At 43.3% G+C, this 15,089-nt stretch overlaps 1 protein-coding gene across 4 annotated transcripts in view; it reads left to right on the top strand.

Annotated features, from left to right (window-relative positions):
* Positions 1-401: 401 nt before the first annotated feature.
* Positions 402-15,089, top strand: part of sema6cb (semaphorin 6Cb) — a 153,110-nt gene continuing 138,422 nt past the window's right edge. For all 4 annotated transcript variants that reach the window (XM_087179090.1, XM_023425499.2, XM_023425498.2 and 1 more), the window contains exon 1: positions 402-595. The gene's annotated coding sequence lies outside the window, so the exon portion shown is untranslated. The remainder of the gene's footprint in view (positions 596-15,089) is intronic.

Genomic DNA, 15,089 nt, shown 5'->3' with positions numbered 1-15,089 from the left:
TATATGATATATATGATATACTTTTCCATATAGCACATGCGCTGAAAAACTGTATGACCACACATTTGGTAATGTGGTGTAACACGGTATCCTTTACAATAGAATAATCTGGCTAAATAGCATTAACTCCCATAAAGTCAAACTATGTGTGTGTTTAAACCCCCTGTCCTGCGCTCTGATTGGCTGGCCGCGTTTACAAGTGCCCCGATGTTCTGGCATTCAACATCTGGGAGAAAAGTGAGCCGTGCCGGGCGGGGCGCAACACAAAAGAACTGACCAATCGGAGACGACACCAATCCTTGAGGTGGGCTCGTGATTGGGCGGATGGGGAGAGGGGGGCGTGGCCTGAGCGGCTGCCGAAGTGTTGTGATTTCAGTCTGGCTCCAGTCTCGTCACAGGAGTGTGGGGCGCCTCTTCGCTGCTCCGGCGCTCTGGGAATACTATCCGCTTTTTTGGCGAAGAAAACTAGCTAAAACTAACTACTCCTCGCACGTTTACCGCTTCTCCTCTGCTGCACTGTCTCTTCTGAAAGACTGCAACGTACATTTTTGTTTCTTCTCTTTTTTCACTGTGGAGCTACGGAGGAAACAGCGAGGTAAGAAGTGGTTCGCTTGCTAGTTGTTGCAGACTTTAGCGATGCTGCTGCTGCTTCGCTTACTTCGCTCATTAAGAGTGTGATGCTCCAAGTTTGCCTCAGCAGATAGATTAATCCAACATATGCACGGTGTTTAAATCTTTCAAACACAACATTTCCCACACGTTTTTTTTTTTTTCTCTTTTTTTCTTTTTTAACCCTAAAGTAATCATTGACTCTCCATAAGTTGAATTCGGGCTCCGGAGAAGCAGTTTGTTTTCTCTTTTTTTCGGCCGTGTTTTCGAGCCTTTACTGCTCCGGGAAAGAACAGCACTATTCACAAGTCAGTATCAGCTGATTTTACACTGATTTTTACAAGCTATTACACATTTTCTACCCCTCTTTATGGCCCCCGAGACCGTGTTTGGACACACAACTTGGTGATTTATCTCTGTATTGTGACGGTATGTAAATCTAAATGCCTCATACCTCACTCTCCCTCTGGTGACCGATGCTGCAGGAGTAATCAGCAACTTACCACGAATTAGCAATTGATAACGTGTTGTTGTTTTTGTTTTGTTTTTTTCAGTGGCGTCTTGCCTAAGACACTAATTGAATTTGGATATGCTGGTTTATTTTCCAGCAGAAAAATGATGTTACTCATGATGTCTTTGTGCGGAGAAAAGCAACAGATAACGAGGGAGTATGCTCTTTTTTTTTTTTTTTTACTACCAGATAACATTAATAGATCAATTTGAGCATTTGGTTTGCCTGGAAAAGAAAAAGAGTGTCTGCGTGACAGCACATCTCCCTGTCACTTTGCATAGATTTTTATTTATTTATGCTTTTTTTTTTACCTCACACTAAATCAGCTCACTTCAATCTGCAGTTTGGTCTTTAAGCCAAAAACTCGGAGGGGAAAACGATGAGCTCATTGTTCTAACAGGTTTGTGTTTTTGCACGCAGTTGCAGCAGCAGTCTGTGCTGGACTTCGGTGCGACGCACAGGTTTCTAATCTCTCTCCGTGGCTGCGCACAAAGAGATGAGAAACCTGTGTTTTTCCTCTCATAAGATTCCCAGGAGTCGCTGGTGGTTATTTATGTTGAAATGGATGCTCAGAGCTGCTCTTGAGCCATTCTCTGCTAAAATGGGACTCTGATTTGCCTCAGCCTGTTGTGCATTACCCCTTCTCATCTCCCTCAGTGGGTGTTCAGTTTCAGCTGAGGTTAAGAACATTTCAGCATTAAATAAATCTCTCCTATGTACAAACGGATAAACCACAGCACTGCTTCGATGTTGGCCTGGTGCAAGATAATGTGTGTATTCTCGCCTGAAACAAAGGCAGCTGTGGTCCTCTGGCTCCGGCCTTGCAAAAGTTTTCTGGGCATTTGAAAAAAAAAAGAAATTGTGTTCAGCTTGAGGGTGACATCGCCCTGATTGAACAGCGGAGGCAACTTTTTGTTCATTTGGAGTCTGCCGTCAAGCTCTCTCTGCTCTGGTCCAAGCAGTCAGATGTTTAAGTGGAGACCGTGTGGTCGGATCTTGTGATTTTCTTTGGTTTTTCCCTGTCCCTGCTCTTCTCAGCTGAGCTGCTGCAGTGATATCATAGGATGGGGGAGGCCACTGATGGCTTGTGGTTTCCTACCGCAGTTGAACAGTGACTTAGCACTCTGTGCTGCTCAGAGGACATTGCAATGTGGTTTCAGGTTATTTTATTTGACATGTTGCTGCTCTGCTTACAAGGAGAGGTGCTGCTGCCCTGCAGGAGAAGTGAGATGCTCCTGTGTGGCCTGTCTGATACCTACCAGCAGTTACCAGTCTGTCCTCCCACTTAAACTATATATAGTGCAGATCTATATTCAGCCCCCGGTCTCCCACACTCACAAACAATCAGGTCTATTCTGTTTTTTTTGTTTTCCATTAGGAAAGTCACATTCTGCTGATGGGTTAGTTACAGTCGTAAATGTGAGAAAAGGCAAAGCACCAGCAGTGCGTTCATTTCCTTGTCACCGCTGAAAATTGCTTGCTCTTCGTCCAGCTCTCATTCTCGGGCCCCTGATAGGTCCGTCGCTCAGTTAGCATGGTTAATGGTGCATTTAGCCCAGTGTGTAATTTTATTTCCGATTTCCATTTCGGCGCTTGCTTTTAGTTTAAAATGACAAGAGGCCCCAGTGGAGGGGCCCTGCGTGTGCAGATGGCATCTTCCTAATGGTCCTCTGGGTAATGATGGTTGAAATAGGCTCCTAACCAGGGGCTGAGGACTGTGGCCCTTGGGGGACGTTCAGCAGGCGTATTTCCATTTTCATCATCGAGATAAAGTGCTCAGTATCTGCACATAGATACATATAACACTCGTGCACACACAGTTAGTCTAAGTTTGGATTGGACAGTGGAGAAAAAGCAGAATTCCAGTAGAACACATGAAGACATGTTACATTAAATCTCTCTGGAAACTTGTAGTTGCTGAATTGAGGCACTCTCGCTCATTTCACCTCCATTTCAGGCCCAGGGAAACTCCAGGGCATTGGATTTTTTTTTGGCTATTGTTGTGGCACCTCAACAACAGCGATTTGTCTGAAGTGTCTCAGACCTCAAGCACATGGTGGCATTGTGCGACTGCCGATGTCTGAAGAATGGCCAGCGCCAGTGCTGTGCTTCAGGAAGCAACAGTTAATCTCAGCTCCTCATCCGCGACATATGGCACTTTGTTTGGCCCTGCACCTGAGAGAGGCACCGGTCTGTGGCACCTCATATTTCATTTTGATAATGGCTGGTTACCCGTGGCAACTGGGCAGCCAGTGAGAGCCCCGATTCTTGAAGGGGATGGTAGGAAAAAAAGAGAAGAGGGTGGGCTGTCAGGTTGTGATCTCCAAGGCTGCGCCCCCCACCCCCCCCCACACCTCACCCACCCTTTCCTGGCTGCTTGCGCTGCGTCCAGTGAAGGGTGTGGGACCCCTGGGGAGTGAATTATTACCTGTCAGCCCCGCAGGCTCCCCGTCATCCATAATCCGGGGCTGACACAGCACAGGCCGGTCCAGGCTATCTGCTGAGACCACCGGGCCTTGGCCTCCAGGTCTGGCCCCGTTTGGCCACAGCCGGTAAGAAATCACATTAACATGTTGCATCAAGCGTTAAAAATGGACAGGTTACGAATAGCAGGTGGACCTGCCACGTGCCTTCTGCAGCGTAGCTGAAGTGGGTCCTCCATCACTGTCCAGGCTGGACTTGCCTCTTTTTTTTTTTTTTTTTAAATAGTTTTCAGCTGTTTTTCCAGCCGAGCAGAAACAACTTCTTTACTGTGGCTGGAAGAAAATTTTCCCCTCGTCTTTTTTGCTGATTCAGTGCATTATATCTTCTAAATATACCGGCCTGCATGGTTTTTTAAAGTTCATTCACAGATGTACAGGCTGTGACACAGACATAATGCACACTGCCATTGCAGTTACATCTGTTACTGTTGCAGATTTCTGCAAGTAACGGTGAACACAGTGGATGTTTTCACTGCTGACAACCTTTTCTCCCACAACTCCAATCATCAGCTATTAGATTTGAATCCTTGGCAGGCTTGTAATTACTTTTGATTCCAGAATTATTGAAGATGGTGCCGCACGAGTGACAGCTAGTTGTGGCGGCTTCAGCTCGGTACCGACCTCTCTCTCTCTCTCTCTCTCTCTCTCTCTTCTCTATTGTCCACAACTATTTTGCTTCTTTTTGTGTGCGTGCTTTTGTATCTCGTATGACTTTGTGGCAGCGTCAGCCATTTGTTGTGGAATGGTTTGTGTGTGGGAGCAGCAGTATCTCAACAGCAGACAGGAAGAGACTGATAAACAGGAAGAGACAGTGGTCAAGAGGGCAGCTTCTGTCCTGGGTTGCCCCCTGGACGCAGTGGTGACGGCGGTAGAGAGAGGAGGAGGATGATGATGGCCGAGCTTCCATCTTTGAGGGAGAACGTCTCCCTCCTCCCCTGCACGAGAGTCTGACAGCAACGCTCGCAGCTCCTTCAGCGACCAGCTGCTCCACCTGCAGTATTCAAAGGAACGATACCACAGGTCTTTCCTTCCTGCGGCTGTCAGACTGTACAACCAGCACTGTTCCCAGCAACCCACCTGGCACAGTGTGTGCAATATTTCTTTGTAACATACGCAACGTTTTTTTTCTCAACATTCTTGGATATACATGCAATACTTCACCTCATATCTGCTCTTTCTGTCTTAACTAACCTTGATACCTACATCTGTCTTTATCCTGCTGCTGCTTTAACAGTGCAAATACCCCCCCCCCCCCCATGGGTTTAATGAAGTTCCTCTTAAACAGGCGTGCAGCGGCTTCCCTCCTGTGGCCCTGGTGTGGTTGGTGCAGGACTGGAAATTATAGCTAAGCTGATGAGTGTGTAAGTTTTGGGAGGAAAAGCTTGAGTTCAGTGAAAGGCTAGAGGGAAGGAGAGGGAGAAGAAAAAAAAAAAAAAGATGGCAAGAGGCGGCAGACCGCAAACTGGACAAGTGACAGGCCTCGGTCCGTCCATCCAGACTGGCTGTCTTCCTGTGGTTTTGTCGAGCTGTTTTTCAGAAACGTTAACCCCTTGTCGAACATGGACTCGGGGCTCCGCTTGCCAACCCCCACGGCCACAAGCAGCGCGGCGGGAACACTGGATGCCTGTATGGTTACGCCTCATGAAGCACAGTGGATGCAGTCCAGCAATTACAGGGGGAAAATATAACCTGTAGCTCGCAATGTCAGCAAATTGCCTCAGATTTATATTTTTAGTCCAGAGAGGGTCTCATGTCCCATGAAAGAATCTTTGTTAAGAATTAAAACCTCAGCTGCTGTATGTTTTTCGAGGCTTTCATTCTCCTTTGTTTCATTTCTTCAGTTGTTCAGTCATGCACTGAGGTTTTCTGTGTTTTGTTTGTGGTTTTGTTTTTAAAAGAAATGCTGCAGTCTTGTGGATTCACGCTTTTGTCTCCCTCACTCCTATATCAGTCGCCCTTTTTAAGACGAAGGAGGGAGTACCTATACAGTGCACAGTATCACAGACGCTCACGCTGATTTGTGTAACAAGAAGGATGTGCGTGCTACCTACAGGGCAGCATGGAAGCAGCATGCACAACAAAAAGGATCTGGCTTGAAAGGGACTGAAAATGAATCATCCAAAGAAAAAAAAGACTCTGTCATTTTTCATGCGTATTTCATGAGAAGAAGCAGCTAACGTGGCTTCATGCGTGCGTGGATTTTCGCTGTTTTAAAGGATTATCAGCTGATGAGTAACCGCAAAGATCTTCCAAAACTCCCGTTCAGTTGCGTCATCCACAATCCTGTTTATTTATAAAAAACCTTAACGCTCACTGGCACAATATTAACTTCCAAAAGATTAAGATAATACAGACGTGGCAACACACTCCCTCACTCCTGCCACCGTGGAGAGAACAGAAACATAGCTTCCTGTCTAAATCCACTTCGATTCTTCTCGCCTCTGTGTTTAATGGGAGGAAGCGACTGAAATAGGGAAACAAATAGCCTCGGGCCATACATACCAGCTATTGATTGTTGAACTCTTAGTTGGGTGGGCTGGGGGAATGGCAAAAGTACATTGGTTTGTTGTTCCAAATAATCTCTTAATCACTTCATAATGAGGGCAGACCTCCCGCATCATTGATTAGCCAGCCAGGCTGAAAGTGGAGCAAACCACCCCCCTGACATCCCAATCTCCTGGTCTTCTCGCTGCCACTGGATAAATTAGAAGTCACCGTGAGCGTTAACCTTTTCACAACTGAATATTATTTTTCCAAGACAATTCACACTGTGAGACAACGCAGCCATACTGTTGCTACTGTGGATGCTATCTGTGTATTAATGTACTTGGTAGGGTCTTGGCGATAGGTGGATGAGGAAGCTCCGGCACGATACAGAACAAAACAAAGCTAAATGTATGCATTTAGCAATTTTGCATGAGCAGTTTGTTCCGACCACATCATAGACTGCGACCTAACGAGTGTGTCGGCCGAAAACCACGCAGTTTACAAGGACACGTTTCAGATGCAAAAGCTTTGCCAAAGCCTCTCGAGATCATACAAGGTCCCACAAATAGATTGAGATAAAACAAAGAGCCATGAATGTGTTACTCACATTAATTTATTCCATGTTGATTATTCCAAGAGATGTGAAACTGAGTCTAATTTAACTTTGATTTTTGTATTTTAAGAAACTAATGCCTGAAGTTTCACTTATCTAATGAATATGCTAAAAACACTGACTGCATAATCTAGACTCCCAGCCCGAATCTGCTGTAAGTACCTGAATAATCGTAGATATCGGCTTTATTTAGACAGTATTTTCTTGTGATGATATTGTTCTGTTTTGTTAGAACTGTACCGAAAAACTCAACATTATTAAGTAAACAGATATAGGACCAGCATGCACCTCGGTGGGTCTGTTTTTTGTTTTACCCGAGCAGGAGAAACGAGGAGTCATGATTTCTTGAAAAGAAAAAACTAACACAAGTTCAGTTCATTTCTAAGCAGCATCAGTGGCATTTTGATTTCTAGTTTGTTTGATTTTTGATCATGGTAAATAATCACTACATCTGCGACTACTTAGAGGTTATTTAGGATTTACAAACAATGGCATCAGTTTATCTGAGTACCTTCATTTTTTCCTCTAGTATTGTTATACATCTGGGCCTTTTACCCATAAACAGTTTGCAGATGTTGTGCATTTCCATACAATAGTTACTGTTATGTTGAACTTATGATTTTTATTTATTTTTCTCATATTCACTCGTTTACTTCAGTTTACACTTCCAACACAGAATTTCAAATACAACGTGAGAAGAGCAGAGAAGGAGTACGAGAGTGAGAAAAACCAAGATGAAATTAAGAAATGAGGAGAGCCTCTGACTCTTTGTCAGATACCTGATCAGAAAACACTGGACCACAAATTCAAAAGGATTTCTGTGACTCATAGACTCACTTGCCAAAGTATTAGCTACATCTAGATAAAACTAATGTAGGATAATACAACAGGATAAAACTTCCATCATGAGGATTATAATTTTCAGTTTTTTATTGAATGTGTTTGAGAGAAGTGTTGATTCATCGTAGCAGTGTAGCTAATACGATCTGCAAGCTATCAAAGTATAACCTTGAAGAAGAAGCCATCTTGCTCACCACCATCGTAATCTATCATCTTTGTTCCCGGTCTCCGTCTTCATTGCCAAGTGTGTGTTGCTGTGGCGTCTCTGTGCTTCCTTTACCAGAGATTGGCTCTCAATCAAACGGCGTGGGCGGCACCTTGACGTCCCCCTTTTCCCTTGGATTTTCAATTTGTGAAGTTTTTCGTTTGTGTTAGTGGAGTTATTTTCTTTGCCTGTTCGGCCACGGTGGCTATCACAGCTTGTGCTAACAGCCGAGTTATTCTCCTATTTCCTCCAAACAAACGGCTGTTGTTGCTGGAGGAAATGTAACATCCATCTTTTGTGCCAGAGGTTATTTCCCTGGAAAGACCTACCAGACACCCAGGGCCTCCCGCCACCTCTCTCTGATTTGGTGTGCACTCTGAGGAAGAACGTTTGGCACAGTGGACATTTGTCTTGTTTCCAGCACAACAAGTTGTTCCTGACACATGTCGCCTCGAAGTGGATTATGTCTCAACCCAAAAAACAACACGGGTCTGAAAATATTGTTTTTTCCCTAATGGGATAGTTTGTCCTGACGTGACATGTTGAGTTTGCATATCATTAGCAAAACACACATTCAAGGCTTCGGTGACACAGATTGAAATCTCACAAGTGATGGAATGATGAAATTCAGATCCAGACGTGATGAAAAAAAAGCAGGTTGGCTTCATTTTAAGTTGGCTGATAAAGCCTGAGAAGCTGCTGTCAGCCGTGTCTGTTTTGGCACATTTCTGTTTTTCGGCTGTTCGTTAGTCTGTTGTTTAAACTAAAGCAAGTTGGACAAACTTCCCTGCCAGACTGTTATATTTAGGTTTTTTTTTATTTTTTTTATTCACGAGTCAGCTACATGCCTCAGCTCCAGCTTTGTGCAATTTCAAGATAAGAAATTTTATTAATGTAGTTTTAATGCAGGTAATGTTGTGAAGGCTGTTTGTAGAGAGGCTGCGAAGTTGTGACACTGAACGTTCTGCTGAAGTTTAGACCAGAGTTAGAGCAGCAACTAATGATTATTTTTCATTATTAACTGATATGTAAGTAAACTTTTGATTCACTGTTTAGTCTGTGAAATGTCAAATGATGACAAATGCCGTTATTAGGTTTCCAGCCTGAAGTGCTGTCTGAAAATGTCTTGTTTTGTTTGACCGGGGGCTGAAACTCTTTGTCTGTTTAATCAGTTGCTTGACCCACAGAAAATGAATCTGCAACTATTTTCTAACAGATTAATTTATTTGTTTATGTAATTTTTTTTCAAGCATGAATGAAAAAAAGTCTTGTGTGGTAGTAAACTAAATGTTTTTGAGTTTTAATTTGCTGGTTTGGACGTAACGAGGAATTTAAAGACATCACTTTGAGGCTTTAGGAAATTTGGATCGGCATTATGACCGAGCAGTCAGTTAATCAATAGCCTAATGAAAATAATCGTTTCTTTCTGCCCTAGCTTAACCTATCCAGTTTACAGTGAAAATATAAAAAAAAGAAAGAAAAACAAGTCTTTACATTTGCTGAATTGATTGTTTGACCAAATGTTTGGAGTCGCTGTTTATCGTGCTGTTGTTTGTCCTCGGGTGAAATCCAGCAGAAACGCACTGTGCTGAACACACACTGAAACACTTGTAGGGAAGTGTGAGTGTTGTTGTTGGAAAAGCGGTCTTCATATTCCTGAGCCTGCAGAGCGGATCTACAGAACAGACCAGGGACTGATGCAAAGAAATGTGGGTCAAGAGTTTTTGGCAGAGTGAGGCTGAGGGATTGAATATCTGATACTTTTTTTTTTTTCCCCATTTTTTTTTATCGGTTTCTCTTTTGATAATCTGTTGCACAGCAATTGTCTGGCTTGTCACATCTTGGCTAAAGCAATTAGGCGGACTGCATGAGGGAGGGAGGGAGGGAGAGAGGGAGAGAGGGTGGGGGGTCTGCTGCTTAGTTACTATAGAAGTAATTCTGAGTTATGATCATGTCTCATTGTTGCTTATTGCAGTTTTTCGAAATGAGAATTTTTATGGTCCTGAAACGTGAAATGAAGCAGGAAATTAAAAACCTAAGATAAGCCCCCCCCCTTTTTTTTTCTTCTGTCCTCTTCATCGAAAGCTGCTGCTTTCACACAGTAATGCCCCATCGTGTCCCATTCCTGCTCTGCACGCGCTCACAAGGTGACAGGTATTCACATATTTAATTTATTTAAGTGTTCAGTTTTTTTCCCCCCTCCAGAGAGTTATCACATGTCTTTTGAAAAAGGAAATGGGCTCTCCTCTCAGCAGTGTAACGTGACGTGCGTACCTTCAGCGAGGGCCCTAACTGCATCTAATTTACAAACTGTCCAAAAATAGCAGCGCTGTTTGACCTTGTTCCTTGGAAAAGTTGGCCAAGTCCCACTGCACCTCCTGCGCTGTACACACTTTGAATGGACAGCATGAAGTTAAACTCCACAAGCCCTAATTTTAGGTGAAAGGTTCATTGATGGTTTACGAAACTCAGATTGGATTCCCAACTCTCCTTTTCCCTCAGGCTCTTTATCCAATTTCTTATGCATGCACCCTGTGCTCTGCAGATAGGAATTGTGGCTGATTTTCTGCAAACAACACTCTGCATATCCTCTTGCTTAAATCTGGAATGTGTTAAATTTAGAATGTGCAATGCTTTTTCTTTTAAGATTTAACTCTGAATCCCCCTGTTTGTGCGTGTGTGTGTGTGTGTGTGTGTGTGTGTGTATAAAGTGTTTTACCTGTGTGCAAGCATTTGGTGGTGGATGTGGGCTGTTTTTAATCTATACTTTTAGCTCTCTCACGCTATTATTTGTGTATATTTTAGTGGTCACCATATGTGCAGTGAATGTTTGGCTCGGACACGGTGTAAGATAAGTCTGCTCGCCTACACTTAGCTTGGTCATTTTCCTCCGTTTCTCAGAACTCCAGGCTTGTTTCCATCGAATCGGGGCTATTTTTAAACCGGTCTTTGGGGAGGGGGGAGTGCGGGGGTTTATCTGGGGGTCTCAGTTAGTGTCATATGAATCCAAACCGGGCAGCGGTCCAGGGTGAGTAAAACACACCTCCTCCTCCCCTCCAGCGCCCTGAACCCTTCCCATTCCAAGAGCGTGTGTGTGCGTGTGTGTGTGTGTGTGTGTGTGTGTGGGTGTGTGGGTGTGCGTGTGTGTCAGTTTATTAACCATGTGTTGACTCACCCCTGCAGCTGTGTCTGTGTGTGTGAGTGGGAGAGAGGGTGCATGGTTGTGGTCAGGAAAGAATTGATTCTTCATAGATGCATCATGAGTCTCTCTTGGAAGCGGTGCAGCACTGATGCACACAAGTCTTATCGGAAACACCGCTTCAATAAATCAAACATCTCTTTAAAGTGAAATTTAGAAGCGCAAAGAAATAGCCTCATTGTTCCAGATCAAGTCAACTAATATTTTTTTTACATCATTAACTAAACTGCTGATTATTTTCTTGACAAGTCGATTAATAGTTTGGTCTGTAAGACGTGAAAATACGTAACTGAAAAAATACCCAGCACAACAGTCCAAGATATTCAGTTTATTATAAGAGAAGAAAACAGGTAAATGTTAAAGTCTGAAAAGCTGGAAAAACAATAATTAATAAATAAATATTTGCCTTTTTTGTTTCAAAAATTACTTCAATAATTCAGTATTAAATCTTCTCGGGATCAGCTAATTGTTTTAAAGCTGTAAAGGGAACAAATGACATCAGTTAAATAATTACAATCTGTTATTGGTAGACTAAACCAGTCAATAATACAACAATAAATGTAGCATAAGGCTAATTAGGACATAAACTAATTATAACCTTATAAATCAACAATTACATTTTTTCAATTAATCTTTTAATTTTTAAAGCGGAACATAGTGTAAAATATCCATCACATGGTTTGAGAGAAAGAGAAAGGTCTAATCTTTTTTGTCTCAATGACGTTTGATTTACACTGATGGAAATCAGAGCGCAGCAGTGAATCCTCACATGTGAGAAGCTGAAACCAGAGAATGATAAATTACTCATGACTTATTGGCTAATTGTTCCGGCGCTAAAGCTAACACCTGTGAAACACCTCATGGTCGTCTTGCCAGTTGTCGTTTATCTATTGTTTTAAAATATGATACTGTGAATGTGCTCAGTAGGAAAACAGATGGTAGTCATAAATATATGATGTAAATATGTAGCAGGAGTTACCTGGAGATTCAAAGCTTGCGTGCATGTATGTGTATTTAGGTCTGTTTCTGCTGTATGATGTTTCCACATCTGATTCTATTAATATTGGCAGTTTTGATGGATGTTATTTTATGTCCAACATCTGCTGTGGATGAACAGGGTCAAGTTGTTTGTCAGAAAATTGGGTCGGAGTCAAACTGTGATCCTGCAAACATGAGAGTTATCGCTGATGCTCATTTATGCCACAATAGTGCAGCTATGTGTGTGTGTGTGTGTGGCCTTGTTTTCCTATATTTGTGGGGTCTGAAAACTTGTGTACACTGTACAAGTGTAAATGGCTGTTTGAAGGTTGATTTGGTTTTAGGGTTGGAATTAGGTTTAAGTTATGGTTAGGGTTTGGCATTCATTTGTGATGGTTAGTGAAAGCGGCTAGGGAATGCATTATGTTAATGATGGGTCCTCACAGATACAGTAAGACAAGGATCTGTGTGTGTGTGCGTGTGCGTGTGTGCGTGCGTGTGTGTGCCTGCAGTGATGTGGATGACTGCTTGGTGCTGGAAAAACATGTTCATTAATTTACTCTGAAGCTGCAAACTTATTTCCGCCAAGAGAGAGACACAAACACAACAAAACACCTCCCACTCAGTCACACGAGCCACTTCCCCGGTCCAGCGAATGAATCCTCCTCGTCGGCTGTTTGATCTCCCCTCATTGCTTTTCCCGCTTGTCCTCCCTGCCTCCAGCGTCTCTCCCTGAGGGGCAGTCTCTGATGACTGACTCAGGGTAAACAAAGCACCCACCAACAAACCATGCTGTTGTTTTAATGTCACAACTCAATGACGGGCGGCTGGGTGAAAAGGAATGAGGGGGCAGCACGCTCTCACTCTCACTCTCACTCTCACTCTCACTCTCAGGCTCACAGTAGGCCTCCAGCCAAACACAGGACACAGTGTGCTGTGGTGTGGGCCTGTTCCTACAGGTACCAATAGGATGAAATGTCAGGAAGTCCATTTCGGAGGCTATCAGGCACAGAGACATTGCGCAGCTGGTTGTACTCCTCTCAGGCAGGATTTTACAACTTTGCAAAGTTATCTTGGCAGCAGTAATTTTCCCCTGTAATCTCGATGCTTGCAAGGTAAACAGTAAAGTAAGCACAAGGCTGCAAGCCACTAAAAATTACACTACACACCCGCTAATCGTCCCTGCAGTCATTCTGTTTATAAAAATTTAACTATGTCCATTACCTTTTTTTGATCGGTCCCCCACCTCCCCACTCTATAGACATCTATCTGTGTCTGACATTACAGCCTGGTTAAATATGGCTGATTGCATTATGAGTGAGGCGGCAGCAGCCTGGAGTCTTAACTATTCTGCAGCGCGTGTAGATATTAATCCACGATATATTAGTTCGCCATGGTGTAATGTGGGGGTCCGTGTGTGTGTGTTTCCTTCTATGTTTTTACTCATGTGCCCCTGGGTAGGTGTGACTTGGGACAAACTTAACATCTTACTTGTCAGGAGAGAGAGATCTGAGTAGCAACCTCAAAAAGAGAAAACTCAAAACTGTCAAACCGCCACAGTGTGTTGCCAGATATTGTCGCTCTGAGCTGCAGCAAAGATTTTTTTGCCAGGACCAACTTTCATGTTGAGTGACCCTGTCATGTTGCAAAAACCCAGCCAGACCTTGTTAAACCCTGCTCTCAAAATTGGATGCAGGACTGAATCCAGACTCTGCCTGGCCCTGCAAAAACTCATTCATGTGTGTTTCAGACCATTGAAAACAAACAAAAAAAAAAGGTTCGGAAGACACATACAAGGATAACACGACCAAACATCATCATAACACTGCCAAATAGAAATAGACAAATCTGTTTTTAAGATAAATATTTTTGAAATGTCATCACGGCTTACCGAATCTACAAGTCTTCAATATATGATGCGATCTTCTGGAAGATGATGCAGAAATATTAAACAGGTTTAGGTCACATTGCGCTCCATGCTTTTTTGTTCTTGGAAACAGTTGGGAAAACCCAGAACCCACTGAACTTCACAAGGAAAGTCAGCTGGTGACTCCCAAGTTTAAGAACAGTACAGTCTTTGTATCATCCAGCACTAGCACAGGCTTTCACATACTGACAAGCATCACTTATTTAAATTCAAATATCGGTTTTACTGTGCAAGTATAGTGTCATACTTCAGTGGTCAAGTCCCTGATACCTTCAGGTTAGTCTCTTAATTTATAGTACTATTGATAATAACCCTCTCAGCCATGACCACAGTGTGTGTACATCCAGGCGTACATCACAAACAACCAGCAGACCTGCGTGAGCATCGTTGAATGATTCCTGCACTTACAGAATAATTGGACACAAAGATATTAATGAGAAAAAAGTTTTCTGCGAGAGATGTGGCATTACATTTAATCAAATCTCAAGTTTCATTGACTGCCTAATGGAAATCATGAGTCATTTAACAAGCAACAGCACCCCCCCCCCACCCCCCACCACGATCTGGCGCACTTCCTGACTTGTGCTCCGGTGTTTGCCGCTCGTCGGTCAAAGCTGTTCTGATGTGAAAATGAAATCCGTAAAAAAAAAAAGAGACTTACTGCTCGGTGCCCAACTTGTGCGGGAGACACAGGTCAGTTACTGCGTCGAGGCGGTCCATTCACTAGGAAGGTCTTTTTAATTAGGCTATGTTCTTTTAATTAACCAGCCAGCATAATGTCTGTGTCCATTTGTCACCCCTGCTTTGCTCAGACGGCGCCGGGTGAATACACCCTCCTTTTGTCTCCTTGCGGTTCCAGAGGCTCCTGCTTCCTATTATACTTCCTCATTCACTGGAATATTTTTTTTTCTTCTTCTTCTTCTTCTTCTTCTCTTTAAGATTAGCATGATAATACCCCGTGGAGGGAAGGGAAAGTGGTGAGGAGCTATTGCGGGACTGCTCATCAGATTCACTGTGTGCAAGACTGTGGTTATTATCATACTGAATGCACCATCAGTTGAACTAACAGCCTGAATTCCGACATTTATCTCCAATATCATAGACCGACTGTCAATTGCATAGGGAGCACAATGGCAAATTATGGGTTATGTCTTGCTCCTTGGAGTCTGGATCTTTCCCCAGTGTAATTACACTATGCTAATTCTGCCCCATGCCACCCCCCCACCCCCCTTTCCTC

This window comes from Seriola lalandi, unplaced genomic scaffold (genome assembly GCF_002814215.2).
Source record: "Seriola lalandi dorsalis isolate HSWRI2012SDOR001 ecotype SW California unplaced genomic scaffold, Sedor1 jcf7180002054782, whole genome shotgun sequence".
NCBI classification, from domain to species: Eukaryota; Metazoa; Chordata; class Actinopteri; order Carangiformes; family Carangidae; genus Seriola; species Seriola lalandi.
This window is presented reverse-complemented; position numbering and strand designations above follow the sequence as displayed.